The sequence below is a fragment of the Nicrophorus vespilloides genome, unplaced genomic scaffold (genome assembly GCF_001412225.1).
Source record: "Nicrophorus vespilloides isolate i.1.1-1 unplaced genomic scaffold, Nicve_v1.0, whole genome shotgun sequence".
NCBI classification, from domain to species: domain Eukaryota; kingdom Metazoa; phylum Arthropoda; class Insecta; order Coleoptera; family Silphidae; genus Nicrophorus; species Nicrophorus vespilloides.
The window spans coordinates 61,207-84,077 of NW_017097589.1; the positions used below are offsets into that span (position 1 = coordinate 61,207).

The window sequence follows — 22,871 nt, forward strand, 5'->3', positions numbered from 1 at the left end:
GAATTTTCGAAGACAGTGTCACAAGTATTGGCGAATGGTCAGATGAAAGGTCCAAACACGTGTCTATGGAAAGGTAGTTAGTGGAGATACCCTTCACAATGCCGATATCCAGTACGTCGGGTTGTTTAGCCCTGTCGGTTGGTTTAACGGCGGATAGATGTGTGAGGTTTCGCGATTGCATAGCTTTCAGTAGCTTTCGAGTAAAGTTGTGTAACAATTTATTTTACTTGTTAATAAAATTACCCGAAATAATGTTAAATTCATTAAATAATAATAATTAATCTGTATATGTTGTAAAAATTAATAATTTGTTCTATTTCTATCAACATTTAATAAACGTGTCATTTTGATCCATACGTAATATTTGTGTTTTATTTATTTGTCCGTAGTAGTTACGGGTTAAAATTGATAATAATATGCGTGACAATGGTCTGTCTATTGCATATTTATAGTGCAGCGTGCGTTGTTCGTATTTCGCGCGAATTGTCCTTGGATTCGGTGTAGTTTCACGTGGTGTACATGTGTTATAGTTTCGTCCGAGTATGTGTGTGCGTATGTGTGTGTTTACTCATGCGACTCGTACATAACATAATCTGCGTCAACAAAGGCCCACCTTCGTACCAAGTAGTTTCATACAAAATAATATATGGCTATTTAAGCTACAACAAAGGCAATTTGTGTTTAACCCTTCTGGTTCCATTGTGTACAATTGCTGGAGACCCCCCGTAAGTCAATGAATAGGGGCAACGTCCCCATTCCATTCCATTCCATACCATTCAACACACACATATACAAAAAACATACATACACTCATTCAACAGAAACGAAAGAGACTAATAACAACAACAAAAAAAAATACATGACGATTCAAGTGAACAGAAACGGAAATCTGATATTTTTATAAGATGAGATTTTCGCTTCAATTGTTCACGTTTCGGGCCAAAAAAAAAAAGAAGCAGTAGCAGCACCCAACCGAATTACTCATTCTCATTCCCACCTAATTAGTGGTTCCAGCTCACTCACAATATACCGTTTTTTGTGTATTTCTTTTGGCAAACAATTATTTTTTTCGTTTATGTAATTTATATGTAACAAGCTTATATTAAAAAAAATGGTAATTTTACAATAATTCATTAACTGTAAATCCGAGAGAAATACATTAAACTTGCAAATTCTTATTTTAAATTACGTTATTTTTTTTACTATATAATTAGTACTTAAAATTATTTCATATAATATAGTTTGTTTCTTTTATAAACGTTGAAAATGATTAATTTTAACTACAAAATACTTAAAATTATATTAAACTTTGAATGAAATATAGTATGAGTATAGTTAAATATATTGTATAAAAAAACTATACTTTAACACTAGAAACAACGATAATTCAAAGAAAATTCCGACATTTATATATCTAAATAATTTTTATTCTCCAAGAAAAATATGTCAGTTTACTTATTATCGAAAACAGTCAATTTGTTCGGTTGAAAACTTATCAAAATTTATTCTCCTATGTTTTATGAAATAAATAGACAAAATTATACAAGTACACGATGTAAAACAAAGCATGCATTTAGATTGTTATTATAACTTTTAGTTGTGTGATTCAGTACAATCTTATAACTCTAGTTGAAATTTAATTTGCATTTGATGTTTTTATTTTGAAGAAATACATGTATTCCAATTATGTTAAGGAAGTAAAATGAAAAGTTATTAGAAAATACAGTTCATAACAGAAAGAGCAGATACATGAAACACTTTACTGTTAATATAAATATAAACTTTGGTAAAAACAATTAGCAATTCATTCATTTATATAAAAACAACTTTATTATTGCGTGTTTGTATTACTTGGTACACGTTAAACATATTTACAGAAATTTCACAAACAAGTAAGAAGTACGGTTAATCTTGATTTAAGGTTGTTTCTATAAGGGGGACATTTCTTGCGGATTTCACGATACATATTTGATACAAGTTTTTGCAATTCAAATGCAAAAAAAAAGGAGAAAAGAGAAGAGAATATGAAAATTGTATTTGCCAACAACGTCTGGATTATGGAAGTATCGTTGCGTATATGGATTTACAAATGAAAAAAAGAAAATGAAAACGCGTATATGAAATGTATTAATATTTATGTTATTTTCATCGATTAATTCGATATCTTTTTTTCCAAAATATATACACAACACAACTAACATAATTTGTTTCATTTTATTTTAGGGTGGCGTCTTATACCAGTTCTTCATTTTGCTTTGTGTGAGACAATGAGGAATGGACGAACGCACCCTTTTTTCTTTGTTTCGCGATTACGTGTGACCGTTATTAAAGATGGAATTCAATTCGAAGACGGTATTATCTATGTATTACGATATGCAGATGAGGCGACTCCTTCGAGAGGCGACAGATGATGATGAGGACTTGGATGAGAGGCGATGAAAGTTCTTTTCTTCTCTTTTTATTTCTTCATCTCTTTCATTCTTCATCTTTTCAATACTCGAGAACGTGCTCACATGCTCAATCATATAAATATCATCGGGGACATAAATTCACGTTTGCGCAACGTTTGTTTGTGCACTTCGATTGGCGTTGCATACAGTTAACTATCATCGTAATCATCTTCAAGAGGTTTCCTTACTTATATTTTCATGTTAACTAGAAGGATGATCCTGGCCTTTATCCTAAAATTAAAATAATATTTACATCGTTTACACTCTAAACTTTACCATATCATTCCAATGCACAATCAAACGTTATTTTTACTATTTAGTTATCAAAACATATTTATTTTAAAAAAATGAAGAAATTATTTAACATTTTGTTGACTTTTAATTAATGACTTTTTATAATTTTATATTTGCATCAAGCATTAAAATTTGAACAATTTTTCAATTTCAATATCATTACTAATTTCGAATATCAACTCATTGAATTAATTGAAACTTTCTGAATTATTACTGAAAATTTCTAAAATTATGAACTTTTATGTAAATTATATATTCATTTGAAATACGTTAAAATATTATAACAAAATTTTTTGTTGTAATATTTATAATACACAAAAAAAATACTCTTCATTTGAGAGCAAAAAAATAAATATTTTAATGATTTAACTAAATATACAAAACCTAAACAAATTCAAATTGGATGAACGAAAGAGAAAATTAAGATTTTAGAAACATTTTTCACATCAAAATTACATTTTTTTATTGCTATTTTCCCTTGATATTCATTCCTGGCTCATGACATTAATATTCTGTGCAGATAACGTAGTTTTATGGGTAATAAAATGCAGACAACGCTTTGTCACTAAATATTTTATTAAGTTAAATTTCCACATCAGACAACATTTCAACGCGTTTATTAAACTTTGTGAGCAATAATCTTTCGTAAATTGTAAATCACTTGCAATCATGTAAACGAACTATTAACGTATCGGACTTAATGGAAGCATATTTAACATGCTGTTATCTTTCACATTCGTACACGTACAAATCGAGGATTACAATATAATTTACAGGATTATAAGTAAAACGTTCGGTTCGCTGCATCGTAAATAACTTTATACCGGATAATTGCAAAAAGGAAAAGAAGAAGAAAAAAAACGACACGGACGGTGAAAAAAGGAAGAGAAATAGGAGAGTTGCAATGATAAACACGCACCGACTCGACGCGATATCAGACGACACTTAATGCGACAACTTTCTTTAGGATCTACCTTTTTTACTTGTCATTCGTAATATACGGTTCGTTATTTCAGTTAACAAACAAAATAATATAATATTGAACACTTATTTTTTATTATATATTTTACAACTTTGTTACATTTTTTTTTTATTAATAAGTGAAAAAAAGATACAAATAATAATAATAATGAAATTATTTTCTTTCAAAATTTTATTTGCAAAAATCGGAGCGGGTTCGTCGCTTGATCTGTCGTTAATATCACCTTAACAAATAAAATAACCGAACTATGAAGACTTATTTTTATACATTTTACATATTTCACTTTGACACAATATTTTTTTTGTATTTTTCTTTGTTAATAAATAAAAACATATATAATTAAATAATAAATTAATAAAAATAGATTTGTATAGTTAAAATTGTAGGTTTTAACAATAAAATTCATTATTTTCAAAATTTTATTAAGAAAAATGGAGCGGGTTCGTCGCTTGATGTTTCGTTGATATCACCAATCAAATCGTTGCAATTACATAGAATTTTGAGCATCAATCACGAAAAGCAGAAACGCAACTGATTTAAATTGCTAATGAGCGCACTTACAATTTGCAACGCATGCACATTCAGTCGATAATTAGCTTTAATTGCGGCGCGTTTACTATCGAAACTTCTTATATTTATTCTCTCCATCAATTAAAAACCGGACAGGTGGCAAACATTGCACGATTTTATTTTTTTCTTATGAATATCACGTATCCACGTATTCCAGGAATTCGCACATCGAAAACAACAATCGCGGCTTTGTTTGCACCTGTGTTTACCTCCAATCGACGCATTATTTATTAATTAAAATCTATGCATTATTTATTTGTTTCCTAGTAAAAATAAGTCATGAAAACTGTTTTTTTTTATTATATGAAAGAGATACTCAACTCAATTAACAATTTATCAAACAATTAACGAACGTTTGGAGCAAGGGCGTACTTCAAATTTCCGTCTAATTCTTTCGGCTTTCGAGGATTTGTTTTGAAATCGGATACGCGTATAAATAAATCTTCTTACGTTGTTGCACTCAACGTCTTCGCACCTCTAATTAATAATTAAGATGCGTGAAATTTACGATCCTTAAATTTTAAGTCTTAACGACCGTTCTGAGTGATCACACACATATATATATATATAATTTTTTTCAGATTTAGTTAATCGTCACCGGAAATAACGAAAAATGTAATAAAAATGATGGATTCATTCCGGTTGTCAACATTATTTTATTTATATGTTCATTAAAAACGTTCAGAAATGACTTTTTAACAAAATCTGAATTAGAAGATATTAATTTGTAATTCGCTTATTTGCTTATCATTTTATTATTTATTAGATTTAATATATTGCTTCTATAGAATCAGAAATCTAAGAAATTAAACAAAAATCCAGAAATGATTAATTTGAATCATCTTTATCCGAGAGTCTTGATTTTGAGGAGAATATTGAACTATTAAAATAAATTTTAAAGATTGAACTGAAAAGAAAATCAAAATTACAATATCTAAATCCTATATATCTAAAACCTATAATTTAGTTGTAGACATATTCTTCTATAATTTCAAGTACCTCGCACAGTATTGTTTCGAACAGTATGGATTCATTATCAAAAATTTCAAAACAATAATAAAAATACATTACAAAAAAAATAGTAAACAATTTTTTTTTTATACATAAATAATCGTTTTTTCTGTCTCTATACAGTCAACTCTGTTTGTTTGATGTTTACTTTTATGCGGTTTTAAATTCCTCGATTAGTACGGTTTCAAATAGTGCGGAACCAATAAAGAAAAGAAATTAGTTATAATTAAAAAAAAACCGAAATTTCATTAACAGCAACTTAATAGAATAAATAATCTCTACAATCTTAACATTAATATCAATACAATAAAATCAAAATTTTAAATATTTCATTTAGAATTACTATAATTTAAAACATTATTATAATTATATAATTTATTTCAATATATTGAAAATAATTTATAAATTTTATTTAAATTAAAATCTATGGATTATTTTGAAAATTAAAAATTATATGTTAAATTTTCATATCAAATTTCATGTAACATAAATATAAATAAATATGATCGTATCATATTTGCTTATTGAGAAACGAATTAAAATATACACATACTTTTAATATTTCATAATTTCAAATATTGATATCAAATGACAAATAAATATATAATAAATTACGTAACTTTAAATTTTACTATTGAGAAATACGTTACAATCTATAGAAATTGTATTTATTGACCTTAAAATCTTATAAGTTTTAAATAATCTTAGCTTTAATGTTAACACTTAACTTTGTATTGTTAAATTTGTATATAAAAAAAAACATTATAATCTAAAGAAATGTATTTTAAATGTCAATAAAATAAAATTGTCTTTAAGTTATTGAATAAAAATAATGTAAGATTTTCTAAGGAATTTATAATTACATAAGATTATTAGGAAATTACATGAAATGTTTGCAATTATGTAATTACGTAATATTAGCCAGTTATAATACTGATCAAAATGAATATTCATCATGTAGTGTAGTTATCGAGAAAGGGAATTACAATGCAAAGACATATTGATTAATAGCGTTAAATCCATAGGTAATTGCATATAGTAAAAGTGATCTGGCATTTTCAATTGCAAACGGATTTGTGAACGCGCGCTGATGGCAATGACAAGACACGTCTCGGAATGGGATTAAACAAACGAAGAAGAGAACAGGAATAATTTCCATAAATCATCTTGTTCCAACAACATTATCATCTATTCATTAAATCTTCTCAAAAACCATCCTTTACTGTTCAACAAACATCTCTCTTCAATTAAAACGGAAACCAGATTGGCTGGAGATGTTATCGATGTCACAGAAAAGAAAGATCATCATCATCACCATTGTCTCTCTTCTTCGATGCAATTTAATCCGATTATTCAATACGAGGGCGACGAATTTTCATGGTTTTCCATTTGGGAGTTAAAACTCAATGAACAACTTTCTTTAAACACGAATTTGAATAATCCGCGTTACATGTGGTCAATTTATAAGATTAATATTATACAAACGTAAACAAGATATTAATGCATTTTTTTTTCTTAATATATATTCGTTCTGTTTGCTGTACGTTTTGAATGTGAGTTCCATATTTGGAAAGACGCATCATTAATACGACAAGGCAAGAGTCTTGTACGCATTTGAAAAATAATGAATGAAGAATGAAGAGAAGAGGGATCTCCGGTTTCAACACAAATCATTCATTAGACTTTCATGTAATGAATTGCCCACTACATGAAATTTATTTTTCCGTGTCCTTATATCTTTGATTGTTACAAGAAAATGATTGAATTATCGAAATATACACACATTATAATGCAAATAGTTTCAGTTTTTAAATATTTAATAAACTTTTAAAACTAATGAAGCTTTTTGTATGCTACTTTTATAGATATCTCAAATAGTTCGGCTTCGATCAGTCCGGTTTCCAAGATACACTATTTTTGAATCGAACCAAATAGAAGTAAATTCTAAAACAATAATACACAAGAATATTGTTTTATATAATTAGTAAAATTTTAAAGCAACAATTAAAATGTTCAAATTTGCAAAAGAAATACAATAAATACCTCGATCAGTCCGGTTTTCAAGACACTCTACATTTAAATCGAACAATATGGAAGAAAATACAAAATGTATTTTTTATTTAAACAAAATTATTTAACCAAAAAGCTTTTCTGTTTTTTTTCTTTCTTTATACAATCAAATCGCTTTAGTCCGGTTTATTTCTATTTTATTTAGTTCCTCAATTAGTCCGGCTTTAAACAGTCCGGGATAATGACAAAACCGATTACCTTCATGATGTCATATAAGTCCTGAAAATTGGCAGAACAGATTACCTACACTATTCCATATAACAACTTTTAATTTTCTTTAAGAAGGAACGTATTCTGGATATAGAATTATTTACCTCTGAGTACGAAGTAACGTTAATCGAAGTATGACTGTTTATCAATAATCTAATAATATTTCCAGATGTGATTAAATAAAGTATAGTAAAGTATAGTAAAGTATAGTAAAGTATAGTAAAGTATAGTAAAGTATAGTAAAGTATAGTAAAGTATATACATAATTTAACTACAAAAGTAAACTGAAATTATTCTCAAACTATGAACATTACAACACAAATCATTCATTAAGCATTCGTCTAATTAATAGTTGTTTCTCATTTTGTTGTATGCCACATGAATGTATATGTCTGAATATAAATACAATTACACAAAAACATTTTATCGGCCAACGCATCTGAGCCTATGAATATTAAATAATAGTGCAACCATTCTCATTCCTCTCTCATCCTCGTTCTATTCCATCAAGAAAAAAATCTTCTAATTGCCCTCGCAGCGATACTGGAAATTAATTATTTAGGCTCCGCACCCGATTTAGATTCATCTCGATAGTTTCGGATTCGTTAACGGAAATATGGTTTATTCGAAACGCGATCTGAAGGATTGCATACCACAATACTAATGGTCCTTACCTTTTTCGGATGCCCTCAAGTTATCATGATAATCTCTAAGACAGGATCCACTGAAAATACACTGCGTTAAGAAGTTTTCTCTTATGAGATGTAACCAGGGGGACCAAAGTGAATATGAGATGTATATATATATATATATATATATAACAAGCGCCTTTGGTATCCCTGGATGTAACTCACTGTGAAACGTCAAAACAATGACGTTTCTATTATGCGAATTAAGTTTCTTGATTTTAAAGCTTATTAACAGGACCATGTTTGTATCATGCAAATTTTCACATTTTAGTGATTTTCTATAATAGATTGAATGTATCCAAAAAAGATGCATATGGAAGCTAGATTTGTGAGAATTACTGTGGTTTCTTAAATTTGGCTGTAATTCGCGTTTAAAGTTGAAAAAAATGAAAAATTTTCGCTATGAGATGTAACTCACTATGAAACGTCATTACAATGACGTTTCTATTATGCAAATTAAGCTACTTGATTTTAAAGCTTGTTAACAGGACCATGTGTTACTATGATGCAATGAGACAGCCAAATCACGCTAATTTTCACATTTTTGTGATTTTCTCAGAAACTATAATACATTGAATGGATCCAGAAGATACATATGAAAACTGAAAGTTATTACTTTATATTGATAAATTGCTCAATTTTTCAATTATGAAAAATATGAAAAATTAACGCTTGAAGAAGCATACACATTTTAGTGAATCTATCTATTACAATAGAATTGATCCAAAAGATGCATATGAGAGCTGAATGTTTGGGAAATGTACCAAGTATTCATACATCATTGTGTATTATACATTGTGTATTATACATTGTGTATTATATAATTGGTGTCAAAAATTGAAAAATCAGTATTTTCACAATGATTTTCACTGAAACTATAATTGATTGAATGGATCTAAAAGATACATATGAAAAATGAATGTTTGGGGAATGTAGCCAGTATTCATATAAGCTGTAGTTTTATAATTCATGTTCAAATTTGAAAAAAATATAGAATCTTTAATGTTTTGTAATTTTCTTTATTTTTTTTTGTAATAATATTTTGTTAAACATAATTTCAAATGAAATAAAATAAAATATCCAAGAAACGTGAATTACATAAAAGCACAAGACATTTTAATACATGGAAATACACTAAAGTATAATATTTTTTTGCAGTTGTCGAACGATGCTGTTGACTTCTCAGACCAACTCCACGTGTCTGCACGATTGCGATTGTTTTAATTCCTTTCACGTAAATTTACTCTTGTAGACACAACCACCGACCAACTTCCTGTGCGAAAACTTCAACCTCTGCTCTTTCTTCAGATCCTTACACATTTCAGTTCAACATTATAAAACACAATTCTATCCAATTTCTATAAAAATTATTTATAAAATTAAAGTTAAAAAATGAAATAATAGTAAATTGTCCGTGCGATTTGAAGAATGTCGCCAGCTTCGAAGAAGTACCCCGAGGTCATTGTCATTTTAGTTTGGTCAGCAAACACTTCATCCAGACCAGAAGCTTCTCCACTTCATATACTAACAGTTTATTACAATTTCCCTAAGAAGAATCCACTTAACACAATATCATCATTGTCCTGCATAACACGACAATGGAAAATAAAAATGTAAGTTTTTTCTTTACAAGTCCTGCAATATTTACACACAAGAAACGAGTTTGTTTATCTAAAATTAGGGAAACGAAATTAATGAAAGTTATTTTATAATTAACGATCATTACAAAATCTCATAAACTACGTTTAATTATACAAATATTTGATTATTTTTAATATTCATTCGTTATAATTAAAGTTATTTCCTTTTTTTCTTTTACAATTAAGTATTTAAATTGCGTTTTCAAGAATGTAAACTATATACTAAGTGGCGTTTTTAATTGAGTAAATTTTGGTTTTAAACGATTGAAACGTTCGCTTTCCGCGGCATTTCGATGCGCATTCCGCAAAGGAACGGTAACGTTTCTGATGCGTGGAAATGATATGGGAGAGCTTATTAAAACGACGATATCTTGTCAGGATTCTTCGACTGACTTCCTTAATTTGATAGTACTTAAAATGCACTTTGCTTCCATTGAAGCGTTAAAGCACATCCACGTTCCTCGCATTTCCAACACGCGAATTTCTGCACATTTCCAAAGCTCACTTTTAACTTTTTGAAGAACCAACATTCCAAACTTCAAAGAGAAGTCTGGGCCATCACTAAATTCTTAACTGTATTTTCTTTTTGTTTAAATTACATTTATACAAAAAAGAAAACAGGATAGAAATAATCTTTATCGTTGGTCCAATTAGTCATAAGTAATATTAGCTAATATTAACTACATCAAATTTCTTAAATAACTGGAGATTTTTCAAACTAAAAATCATCTACAAATTTAGCTAGAAAATAATTTAAATGCACATGAAACAATTCAATAATAGACATGAATTTGTTCTAACTTCTTCATAAAATGTTACATAAAAAGTTATTGATGAGTAACCTAATGCATTATCCAAGAGGATGACTATAATTAATTGAAATTGGAGGTAAACACAACAAATCCATTAAAGTAAATTCAAGTTTCATTCTTTATAATTTAATCGTTTTGTTTCCTTTATTCATTCATGATAAAAAATAATTTAAATTTTTGTTTTTAGAATTATAATCTTTATTACTTCATTTACAAAGAGCGTGAAATACAAAATTTTTCAGTCAATAGGAAAATTGTTATTGAAGTTTCATTATTTTAATTTACAATTTTACTCAAAAAATTATTTGATATTTATTTTTTCTTTCGAAATAATTTTATTTTATTCAAGCTTTATTTACAATATAAAATAAACAAAACACAAGTACTAGCCACAAATTATTAATTTTTTAATTATATTATATTAATTAATTTTTACAACAATTCTAATTATTTAACTTAAAACTGATTTTGTTGTTCAAAACAGTTTGGGCATTTTTTTTTTTGAGAAAGTAGAACAAATTGGTCTTTTGCATATGTTACAAAACGTTAGGTCAATCTGACCCATCCGTAGTACTTACGGGTTAAAATGAAAATTGAAGCAGTTTCAGTTTCTTTAAAATTTTACTCATTGTTAATTTAATTTAGATTTTTTTATATCATTTTAATTTTATTGTATTTCATTCATTTCAGAACTATTAAAACTGAAATTAAAAATTGCTTCATTTTACTTGATTATTAATTTAAAATGAAGTTTTTGTATTCAATGTTAATTAACAATATAAAAATTTCATTCTAAAGATGAAAGTTGATGCCACAGTAATAAAATTTGTGAAAAGAAATTACAGCTTCATCTTAATTTGACCCTGCAGCTGTTTTCTGTGAGTATTATTGTTTGCATCTGGGATGGGCAAATCAAACATTCCTTGCAGCTATTTATTTAAAACAAAATACTTCATAAGCATAACAAATCGTTAATTTCAGTATAGACTTAAGAACAAAATGATTACACAATAATATATTTCAAACTAATTACTCAATTTATAATTTGTTACGTATAATTTATAATTATTTAAAATTATTTCATTTATTTGATTGTCTATGTAATTATTATATAATTCTTAACTAAAATTGTCGAATTATCGCTAAAGCAAATATTATCTTTACTTAACTTTTGTTAGTTATAAAAAATGAATTTAAATTATTAATAATCTTTTAAATAGATATATTAAGTTAAATAATTCAATGTAAATTGATATTCATATTAACAATTATGATTTCTATTCAATTATAATCAATTACGTTTCAATAAATAAATTGTGTGTAATTTATTGTATCGAATTGCGTCGTGTATTTCTGCTGCATATGGATAATGGTAAACATCTGTGTGTATAGAATCTTGAACGCAGGAAATGCCCCAACCGGAATGATTTTCTTCTTGTAAAATAGTGAATTTAATTGAATCGCAGTGATACGAATATGTGGAAGAATGTCGAGTTCACATATAAACAACAGATTGTGATCTTCTTTGTTCAGAATCGTACACAAGAGAGAGAGAGAGAAGGTAATTAATTAGGAGAAACCTAATTTGGTAAATTGGGACGCAATTTGTTTGAATGATTTCAGACGATTCGATTGATGATGAAGAGGTTTAGTTTGAATGATGATGAATCGCTCACCATTAATTTGAGTTTCGAGCTTTTGGGTGGTATTTACTAAAACATTTATTACTTGAAATGTTAATATAAGAATACATTGAAATGTAATTTGTACAAATTGTCATAATCATAATAGAATTTGTTTTCAAATTATGTAAGTTTATAGTAACATATGTTGATGTTTTTGATTATAAAATTAGAATTTTATCTACATTGAAAAGTATTTGTAAGTAAGTATTTTGTTTATTTTAATCCATTTTTTAAAATTTATGCTATCAATAATACGGAATTTAACATACATAAGAGAAAAAACCATGATAAAGTGTGGTAAGATGAGTATATTTTGAAATTTTTAAAATTACCCCGACGTACGAACAAATTCGACTTACGAACAACCCTTTGGAACGGAACTAGTTCGTAAGTCGGGGGACAACTGTAATTGAATTTACATTATTTTAGATTTGTAAATTGAGAAGTTTTGAAACTAAAATTAAACTATTAACATTACAAATAAAGAAATAAAAAAAACGTATATAAAAATACTCTTGACGCAACTTTTCTTGGTGTGAAAATACAAGTTTTAGAATTAAGAAACTTTAGTTAAATGAAAACTGAAACTAATTCATGAAATTATCATCAAATTTTATGAATATATTAACACTTTGATTGGTTGGATGAAATCAAAATTATGTTTTTCCTGACTAATAAGAAATTGAGGGCAAATATACTTAAATAAATAGTAAAACAATGATTTGCGAGCAAAATAAACGTAAATAATAAGAAATTAGTAAATTATTAAATGTAAGTACTTAAAATATTTATAAAGTATTGGGAAAGATGAAGAAAGGTCAAACAGTTTAAATTTTCAATTTTTGTAAAAAAATAGCACGAACTTTCCGCATAACTCAATACAATTGTTATGTCAATAAAAACGGATACATTATATTGATTCACTTTTCTTATTAATAATGTAACTAAACGCAGGTAGAAAGTTTCAATAAAGAGCAGTTAAGTATTAGAATTATTGCGGTAACTGTGATTTAGATGAGTTTATTTATTTGTATATGTATGTAGATGACTTCTGTAGTATTTTTGGCATAAAACATTGACACCTGGTATAACAATGGTGCCTTTGATCCGCCGCCGTTGATATCAACGGTGGGACACGACAAATCCATTAATGCCTAATTGGATTAGGTGAAAAGGAATTCGTTGTTCATTTCGTTTTGTTTATTTCTTTCTTTTTATTGTTGTTGCGGTGGATGGGGTGGAACAAAATTCTTTGGTAGACTCGGAATATCAGGAGAGGACAAAGACGGTTTGTCATAATGAAAGGTACGGTTAATTACCGAGGAGGAAGGGTGGCATCGAGGTGAGCATCCTGTGGACCAGGTGAAGAAGATGGGGTGAATTCGTTCACCATTGATGGCAAATGCAAGGCAATTCGGGATCGGTTGTGTTGTGTGTGTGTGTGTGTATGTAACAATGGACCGAAGCGGTACGAGAACGCGGTAAAAAGCGACGCATGCAGACGGAATCTCTTCTCTTCTGGTCTCTATCCTCCTCCTCCAGCCGAACCGGAGTCAGTTCAGTTCTTTGCATGCCGTCCATTGGTTCACCGCGCGTCTCTGGACCGGCCGCCGTTTCGTTCTTGCAGATGATACACACGTTCATCGACAGCAACAGCAGCAGCAGCATCCGTGTTTGATGAAACGCGATCGCGGCGCGATGTCCACGTCTTCCTCTCTACGATTCGGATGTTGATGGTCTGATAGTCTCGCACGACCATCGAAAAGATAAACCGAAAGCATAAACAACCCTCGTCCACTACGTGGATCTCGTGTATCGCGAGTGTCGTCGCCTCCTCGGGTTTCCCTTTCATCTCTCTACGCATTCCGTGCCAATAAATCCGAAGTCTGGGATTAATTGAGATCCACAAACCTTTCCTTCACGAAGGATATGTAAATTATTTATATACGCACACAAAAAAATGTAAGTCCATCACAATTCACTTCAATAAAGTCTATAAAAATGCATCTTAATAATAATAATAATTTATTGGCCAAACATTAATACATAAGAAGAAGAAAAAAAAAGTACAATTTATACATAAATAAATGTTAACATATAATAAAAATATATATCAATAGGCTGGCCAAAGGGCTATCGATGCATCTTAATATGCTGTAGTTTACATAATTATTTAAAAAAAGCTTCCAAAAAATAACAATAAATGAAAACAAATTATATTTTAAAACATCAAAATATTATGAAATTTAGGACACAAGCTTTAATCTCTAAATAACTTTCATAAAGCAGTTGATGAAATATTAAAAAAAAACTTAAAATCTTAAATGAAAACAAACTTTAAATTATATTTTTTGTACATGAAAATATTATGAAATTTAGAACATAAGCTTTGATCTCTAAATCTAATTAAATAGTTAAAAAAATAACTTTTAAAATCATTTTCACTATTTGTATTTATTTCACTGCAAAAATTTTCATAAATTTGTAAATTATCGTATAAATAAATAAATCTAAATTATTCGATGAAACTTCAATTAAGAAATGAAAGCAAACTTTGAATTCTATTTTTGTACATGAAAATATTATGAAATTTATAACACAATCTTTAGTCTCTAAATAACTTTCATTAAGCAGTAAATTTATACATTTTTAGTATAAATAAACATAATTAAATGATGAAATCTTAAAAAAACTCAAATTCTTAAATGAAAACAAACTTTAAATTATATATTTTGAACATGAATATATTATAAAATTTGGTATACAAGCTTTGTACTCTAACTCTATTTGAATAGTAAAAAAATAACTTTTAAAATTATATTTCATTAAAGAAATGCTTTTAAAATGATTTTTACTATTTGTATTTATTTTACTTCAAAAACTTTCATAAATTTGTAAATTTTCGTATAAATAAATAAATCCAAATTATTCGATGAAAACTTCAATTAACAAATGAAAGCAAACTTTTAATTCTATTTTTGTACATGAAAATGTTATGAAATTTATAACAAAATCTTTAGTCTCTATTGTATTTATTTCACTGCAAAAACTTTCATATAGCTGTAAATTTTGGTATAAATTAATAAATCCAAATTACTAAATGAAAACTTGAAAAAAACTTCAATTAACAAATGAAAAGAAACTTTGAATTCTATTTTGTTAACTGTAAATATTGAAAAACCATAAATAAATAGATTTTAAAACACTTTTTTGATTTCTTGATGTTATTTGAAACAAATATTTTAAATAATTGTCTTTTGCAACGACTTTACTTAAAACTTTATATATGTAAATTTCAGTATGTACAAATAGTAATAAATGGAGATAACTTTTAATTATATAGTAACATGTAAGTAAAGTTTACAGTTTTTAACTCGCATAAGTAGTGAACTTTAAATGTTTGTAATTCTTATAAATCAGTAAATTAATTAGATCGTTTCATGCATTATTATTGCAACTAAAATGCACACGATATTAAATTTCCATTTACGAAACGCATTCGAACTGTTTCGAGCGATTTTACGACTCTATAAACACAATAAAATAAAAATTTCTGCAAAACTGAAACCGTAATTGGCAATAGTTTGTAGATAAAATGAATTGAAAATAATGCAGAGAAAATCATGTAATAAATAAATTGATGATTTTCATAATCGTAAAGAGAATGCGTTCACTTCCTCCGAGTTTTACTATTTAATATAAAACAATTCTCGCCTTTCCACAATACAGAAGAAACTAAATGACCTTAATATAAATCCGAGGATGCGTGAAGTGAGTCGTTCCACCTGCAATTCTTCCTCTATTTTGACACAATTTTGTCCTTTTTTTTGTACAATTTCTCATCGATGAAAGCCAATTATAATTCAGATTTCTTTCTCTCTGTCCGAGCGAAACGAAAGTATAAAAGGGCATTCACGTGTCTAGCCTGATTTGATAAGGATCGACACGAGATTAGCTGACAAAACTAGTTCTGGTTTTATATAGATGATTTTTACAAAGGAGAAGTCAATAAATTAACTGTATTTTCAAATCAAGTTAAATGGAAGTTAAATTATCTAAGTTTTTAGATCATAGTTAAATATTTCACTTTTCAAGTAAAATAATACAACTTCTTTAGTCAAAAATAAGAGTTAAATTATCCATATTCTTAAGACACCAAAAGAATTAATTTATTCATCTTCTCAAGTAAAATAATGAGTTAAATTATCCATTTTCTTAATTCAAACAATAGTGAAATTATCCATGTTTTTTTTTATCTATTTCTTTTTCCAGTCAAGAAAACTATAAAGAAATGGTTAAATAATCCATTTTTCAAGTAAAGTAAGGAGTAAAATTATGAATTCAAAAAAAGTGTTAAATTTTACATCTTCTTGAGATCTATTTCTTTTTTCATTTAAGAAAAGTACAAAGAAATGGTAATCCTTTTTTCTTAAGTCAAGTAATAGTAAAATTTTTCATTTCTTTCCAGTCAAAAAAGAGTTAAATTATCGATATGACTAGATTTTATCTAATGGCTAGAAATTATCTATTTTCTCTAGTCATAAATTGAGTTTAATTGTCCATCATCTCAAGTAAAAAATGAGTTAAATTATCTACTTGTTTAAGTAAAAAAATAATTAAATTATCAATTTTCTTCAAAGAAAGAGTTAATTTATCGATCTTCTCAAGTCAAATAATGAGTTAAATATCCATTTTTTCAATCAAATAATAGTGAAATTATCCATGTTTTTCAGTTAAAAACCGACTTAAATTATTCATCTTTTCGAGTTATCAGTTCTTTATTTATCTATTTCGTTTTCCAGTCAAGAAAACTACAAATAAATGGTTAAATAATCCATTTTTCAAGTAAAGAAAGGAATTAAATTATCAATTCAAAAAAAGAGTTAAATTTTACATCTTCTTGAAACACCAAAAGAATGAATGTATCCATCTTTCCAAGTAAAATAATCAGTTAAATTGTCCATCTTCCCGAGTTACCAGTAAAATTATCTATTTCTTTTTTCAGTTAAGAAAAGTACAAAGAAATGGTTACCCATTTTTCTTAAGTCAAATAATAGTGAAATTTATCATTTCTTTCCAGTCAAAAAATAGTTAAATTATCGATATGACTTGATTTTATCTAATGGCTAGAAACTATCTATTTTCTCTAGTCATAAATTGAGTTTAATTGTCCATCATCTCAAGTAAAAAATGAGTTAAATTATCTACTTATTCAAGTAAAAAAATAATTAAATTATCAATTTTCTTCAAAGAAAGAGTTAATTTATCGATCTTCTCAAGTCAAATAATGAGTTAAAATATCCATTTTTTTCAATCAAATAATAGTGAAATTATCCATGTTTTTCAGTTAAAAACCGACTTAAATTATTCATCTTTTCGAGTTATCAGTTCTTTATTTATATATTTCGTTTTCCAGTCAAGAAAACTACAAATAAATGGTTAAATAATCCATTTTTCAAGTAAAGAATAGAGTTAAATTATCAATTCAAAAAAGAGTTAAATTTTACATCTTCTTGAAACACCAAAAGAATGAATGTATCCATCTTTCCAAGTAAAATAATCAGTTAAATTGTCCATCTTCCCGAGTTACCAGTAAAATTATCTATTTCTTTTTTCAGTTAAGAAAAGTACAAAGAAATGGTTATCCATTTTTCTTAAGTCAAATAATAGTGAAATTTTTCATTTCTTTCCAGTCAAAAAATAGTTAAATTATCGATATGACTTGATTTTATCTAATGGCTAGAAACTATCTATTTTCTCTAGTCATAAATTGAGTTTAATTGTCCATCATCTCAAGTAAAAAATGAGTTCAATTATCCACTTATTTAAGTAAAAAAGAGTTAAATTGTCAAGTTTCTTAGGACAAAGAAAGAGTTAAATTATTCATCTCCTTGAGATACCAAAAGAAATAATGTATTCATCTTCTCAAGTAAAATAATGAATTAAATTGTCTATTTTATCAAGTCAAATAATACTGAAATTATTCATTTTTTCCAGAAAATAAAAAGAGTTAAATTATCCACCTTCTCGAGTTACCAACTATTTATCTATTTCTTTTTGGAGTCAAGAAAAGTACAAATAAATGGTAAAATTATCAATTTTTCAAGTAAAGAAATGGTTTTAAATTATCAATTTTCTCAAGTCAAAAATTGACTTAAATTATAAAAAAAAGTCGTAAATTATTTATTTTCTCCAGTTATAAGTTGAGTTTAATTGTCCATATTCTCAAGTACAAAAAATTGTTAAATTATCAATTTTTCCAGTATTCAAGTTATTCAATTCATTTCAAGTCAGAACAAATCTTAAATTATCCAACATTTCAATTCAAACTAAAAGTTAAATTACATTTTTCTTATTATTTGAACTTAAGCAGTGACGCAATAAACTTTTCTTAAACGAAGAACAAAATTGCGTAATGAAAGCGAGAACGTGACTGTAGGGTAAAAAGACAAAATGATTAATTAATTGTCCATTTTTTTTTTTGGTAAAATTCTGATGTTGCGATGCGAATGCTTTTTCCACTAATTTATTCCGCGTTTAATTAATCATCCTCGCATTGCAGAATAGAACCGTACTTTTGGTTCCACAGTGGAGTGGCGGTGCTATGAAAGGATGATTAATTAGAGTTGAATTCGTATACGACGTTTCTACAATTTTGTAATACAATGCGAATATTTTGAATTGCTTCTTCCTTCACAATTAAAGCATAATTAATATGCGTATCTTTTCTTATATAAGGAAAGAAAGTCAGAGATTTATTATCGCTATTTTTTACTTTATTATGAAATTTTGCAACAAAGTAATTAATCAATGTTTATGTTGATAATTGTAGGAAACTTTTCAAAAGACATTAATTAACATTAATCATACTAGTTTACTAAATAAATCTAATTTTAAGAAAGTAAATTTTCATTAAATATAGTTTATTTATATAATATATTTTTGGTAGATTCTATTCTAAAATGTTGTCATTTTTTACATGAAATTTCACCAATTACTGTTAAGAAAATGTTAAGAAATGACTTGATAAATTAGAATGCAAAATTTACGATATTAATTATAACATTTTAATAGTTTATACATGAATGTATTGTATTAATAACCATATTTTTATATAGTTATAAAGTTATAAACTAATTCATTAAAAACACAAGAACTTCGTAATATAAGATAAAAGTTTATTTTATACTTGACTGTTTTATCTATACTCATTAGAAGTTGGAAACACTTTAACCAAATAAAAAACCTGTTTTAATCACCAAAAAAAGAAATGTACATGGAAATAGTCAATTCTTGAAACGTCCAATGTATGCAGATTAAAGCGTTTTACGATCAGTAACTGTGGAATAAGAGTTTGCAAATGAAGATGTAGATGACTTGAAATAATGAAAAGAACGAACTGAAAAAAAAACAAATGTGCAGTAATTTTATTACGTCAGTTCAAATTGAGTTGTAAAGATTAAGTGTCGCAATTGAAGCAATCAAGAGATGCGTAAATGGTGACGTTAAAAGGCCGTTTGTGTATGTATACACGTTCACTAAATATTGAGAGAACATTCGCACACTTCCCTGATTCATTACTTCTCAATTGACATTTATTATTCTCATAGTAGGCGTTGTTTGCAACTATTCTGTACGTGTAAAACTCGTGCTTGAATTAATAGGATTTTTGTTGGTGTTCCTCAAGGAAGTGTATTGCCCTTATCGTTGGACAAAAGCTGATTTCGGAGGCGCATGTGGCTCTTTCATTAAGAATTTGCGGCTCCCAGCTTTCGCAGTAGTGGTAAATTCATTTTATTAGTAAAAAATAGTGATTGTAATGCTACGTGCGGCTCCTTAAACTTTATTTTACAGGCAAGTGGCTCTTTGACCCAAAAACGTTGATTTTGTATACAAATAAATCAAAATCATCTGTATCAATCATTTTTAATATTGAAATATTGTAATAATTATAACCGAAAAAATCAATGCAAATCAGAATTGATGAAATTAACTGACGAAATTAAAAAAAAAAGATAATTATAAGAAATGAATATTATATTTTTTCGGTTGCCTGTTTGCATCGTACTGTTGATTTATCTTTGCCGCTTGTAAATTATAATTAATTGCACGTTTTATCGGTTTGCAACATGTGTAACGAGTTTGCGTTTCATAACGGTGAGCTCCAATAAATTAAATTATTGTAAGTACAATTTAAACTTTCTCATTAGGTCGTTACCCATTTTAAGTTCTGGCTAAAACAATGAGTCGTTTCTTAGTGAGCGAGAGACACCAGACTTTCTCTAATGGCTTTTTTACCTTTATAATCAAATTTCACATTCGAATTCAATAAAATAAAGTAGGGAAATTATTTAATATCATCAGACATATTTGTTTTTTTTTTTAATTTTGTAAATTTGCTTTATATATCAATGAAACTATTACTTAAAGTAACTATTAAATATTAGAAGTAAAATAGTAAAAAGAAACTTTATTTTCGTTAAATATACAAAAAAAATACAAAAGGTATTGAAGTTTGATGTACTTCTTAATAGTACCAAAACTTGGGTCAAAATGATACCTAAATATGGTACTGAAATAAAGAATAAATTATAAAAACTTTCGTAAATTTACAAAATACATTTATTTATATCTATTATGAACATAAAAGAAAATGAAGAAATTTACGATAATTATATAATTTCATGCATGAATATGTATATAAACGTACATAAACATGATTTCTAAATAAGATATCCTATTGTGTTTACTAAATTTCTTACAAATTATTAAGTTCTTAAATATACGCATATTATTTATATTTCGAACTTTTGTTCTGTTTACAGTTACTTCCTTAATATTTTTTGAATCTGAAATTATATTTGTTAATGTGTTTTCTGTATTTCCTTGACCAGAAGAAATGAAGTCTTTACTTTACCTTTAATATAATAAATTGTTTATCATATTCTTTAGAATCTGAGACTTTCCAAAAATATAACGTGCCGTGTTCGAAAGCTTCTTTTATTTTATCCAAATCCGATTTATTGGTAGTACCAGTAGTTTCTATTCGTTGGTTTTCCAAATCATTCGAAACTTGATAAAAATCTTATATTCTACCATTAATCAAAATAATTTTGTCTTCGCTATTCGTGTATGAAGACTCATATTTATCGGTTGTTTAATAATATGTTACATAGCTTATTAGGAACACTTTTCGTCTGTGTTATTTATTTTTATAATAACTTTTATTTCCTTGGCATTATTATGGAATTTCTATAATTTAGTGCACTCATCTGGACTTATAAGACTGTCCTGTATCACTGAACTAAAAGATGTAATAACAATGTAAATTCCCGCTATGCATCTTTGTTTCCAATCATGTATGTTTAAAATTAACCCTATTTATTTCATAAATATTAACGAAACTCAATTCTCACTTCTTTTGTATCGATTCTCTAATTTTAAGAGAATATACATTGATTAGTTTTCAACCAATCAAATTGATTGGTCTCGGTAGATCAAGTTGGCTTTTTAAATAAAAAAAGTATTTGGAGAAGTAAATACTGAAAAACATCATTGTCAGAAGAGATAATTGGCATGTAATAATGTTTTCTTTGAGAAATTGTAAACCAAATCGAAAATTTATAAAACTATTTATTAAAAATTGAAAAGAATTTTGTTAAAATAATTAAAGAATATAGAAAATATGTGTTTCTTAAAAAGTAGATTATTTTTAATATTAAACTTTTAGAAAAGTGAAAGTAATTGTAAATATTTTTTGAGTAGTTGATATTCATTAAATTGTGTAATTTCCGTACAATTATGATATGCTATGATGATACTTAATAATGTACAAAGGGCAATAGATTATTTTCAGAATAATTTATTGTATTTTTTTTTTGTAAAGATTGACAAAGAAACGAATGTGAGAGGTGCAAAATAATAGGATAAAGTGCATTGTTCGACCTTTGTGCGAAATGAAAAATAACAATATAAAATGCGAACGTGATTGGAAGGTGTTTACAAAAGGTTGGCTTTTGTCAAGTAATGTGATCGAATTGGCGTGAAGCGAATAGAATAACAAAAGCTGTTGTTTCTGCGATTTACGATATCAAAGGGGGGCCGATATTTAAAAAGTGAAAGAGAATAAAAAAAAAGAAGAGAAGGAAATGAAGGCGAGAGAAGTAAATAGTTATGTGCATTGATTCCAATCGAATCTAATGGTAGGACATAAATCCAGTTCGGACGGAGAAGCCGTGGGGCGCAATCGGTCTTCATTTAAATAAATTAAGATTAAATTTAGATCGAGAAAAAAAAAATAAAAAATGAAAAGAAAGAAGTCGACGATGAAGAAGAAGTGAGGATTCTTTATATATCTGCGTGCCGCAAGATTTAAATATCGCTACCGAGATACGAAGATACTTTAAAGTCCGGACGTATTTGATACGATTTTAAGTGTTCTTCTCGTACGTTTTGACA

At 27.4% G+C, this 22,871-nt stretch overlaps 1 protein-coding gene across 3 annotated transcripts in view; it reads left to right on the plus strand.

Moving 5' to 3' along the window:
* Positions 1-588: 588 nt before the first annotated feature.
* LOC108560493 (protein Wnt-5b-like) overlaps positions 589-22,871 on the plus strand; it is a 63,419-nt gene continuing 41,136 nt past the window's right edge. The window contains exon 1 of one of the 3 annotated variants that reach the window (XM_017918063.1): positions 589-725. The gene's annotated coding sequence lies outside the window, so the exon portion shown is untranslated. Of the gene's footprint in view, positions 726-14,297; positions 14,376-19,992; positions 20,197-22,871 lie in introns of those variants that run through there. The other 2 variants (XM_017918060.1, XM_017918062.1) reach the window with 2 other exon arrangements.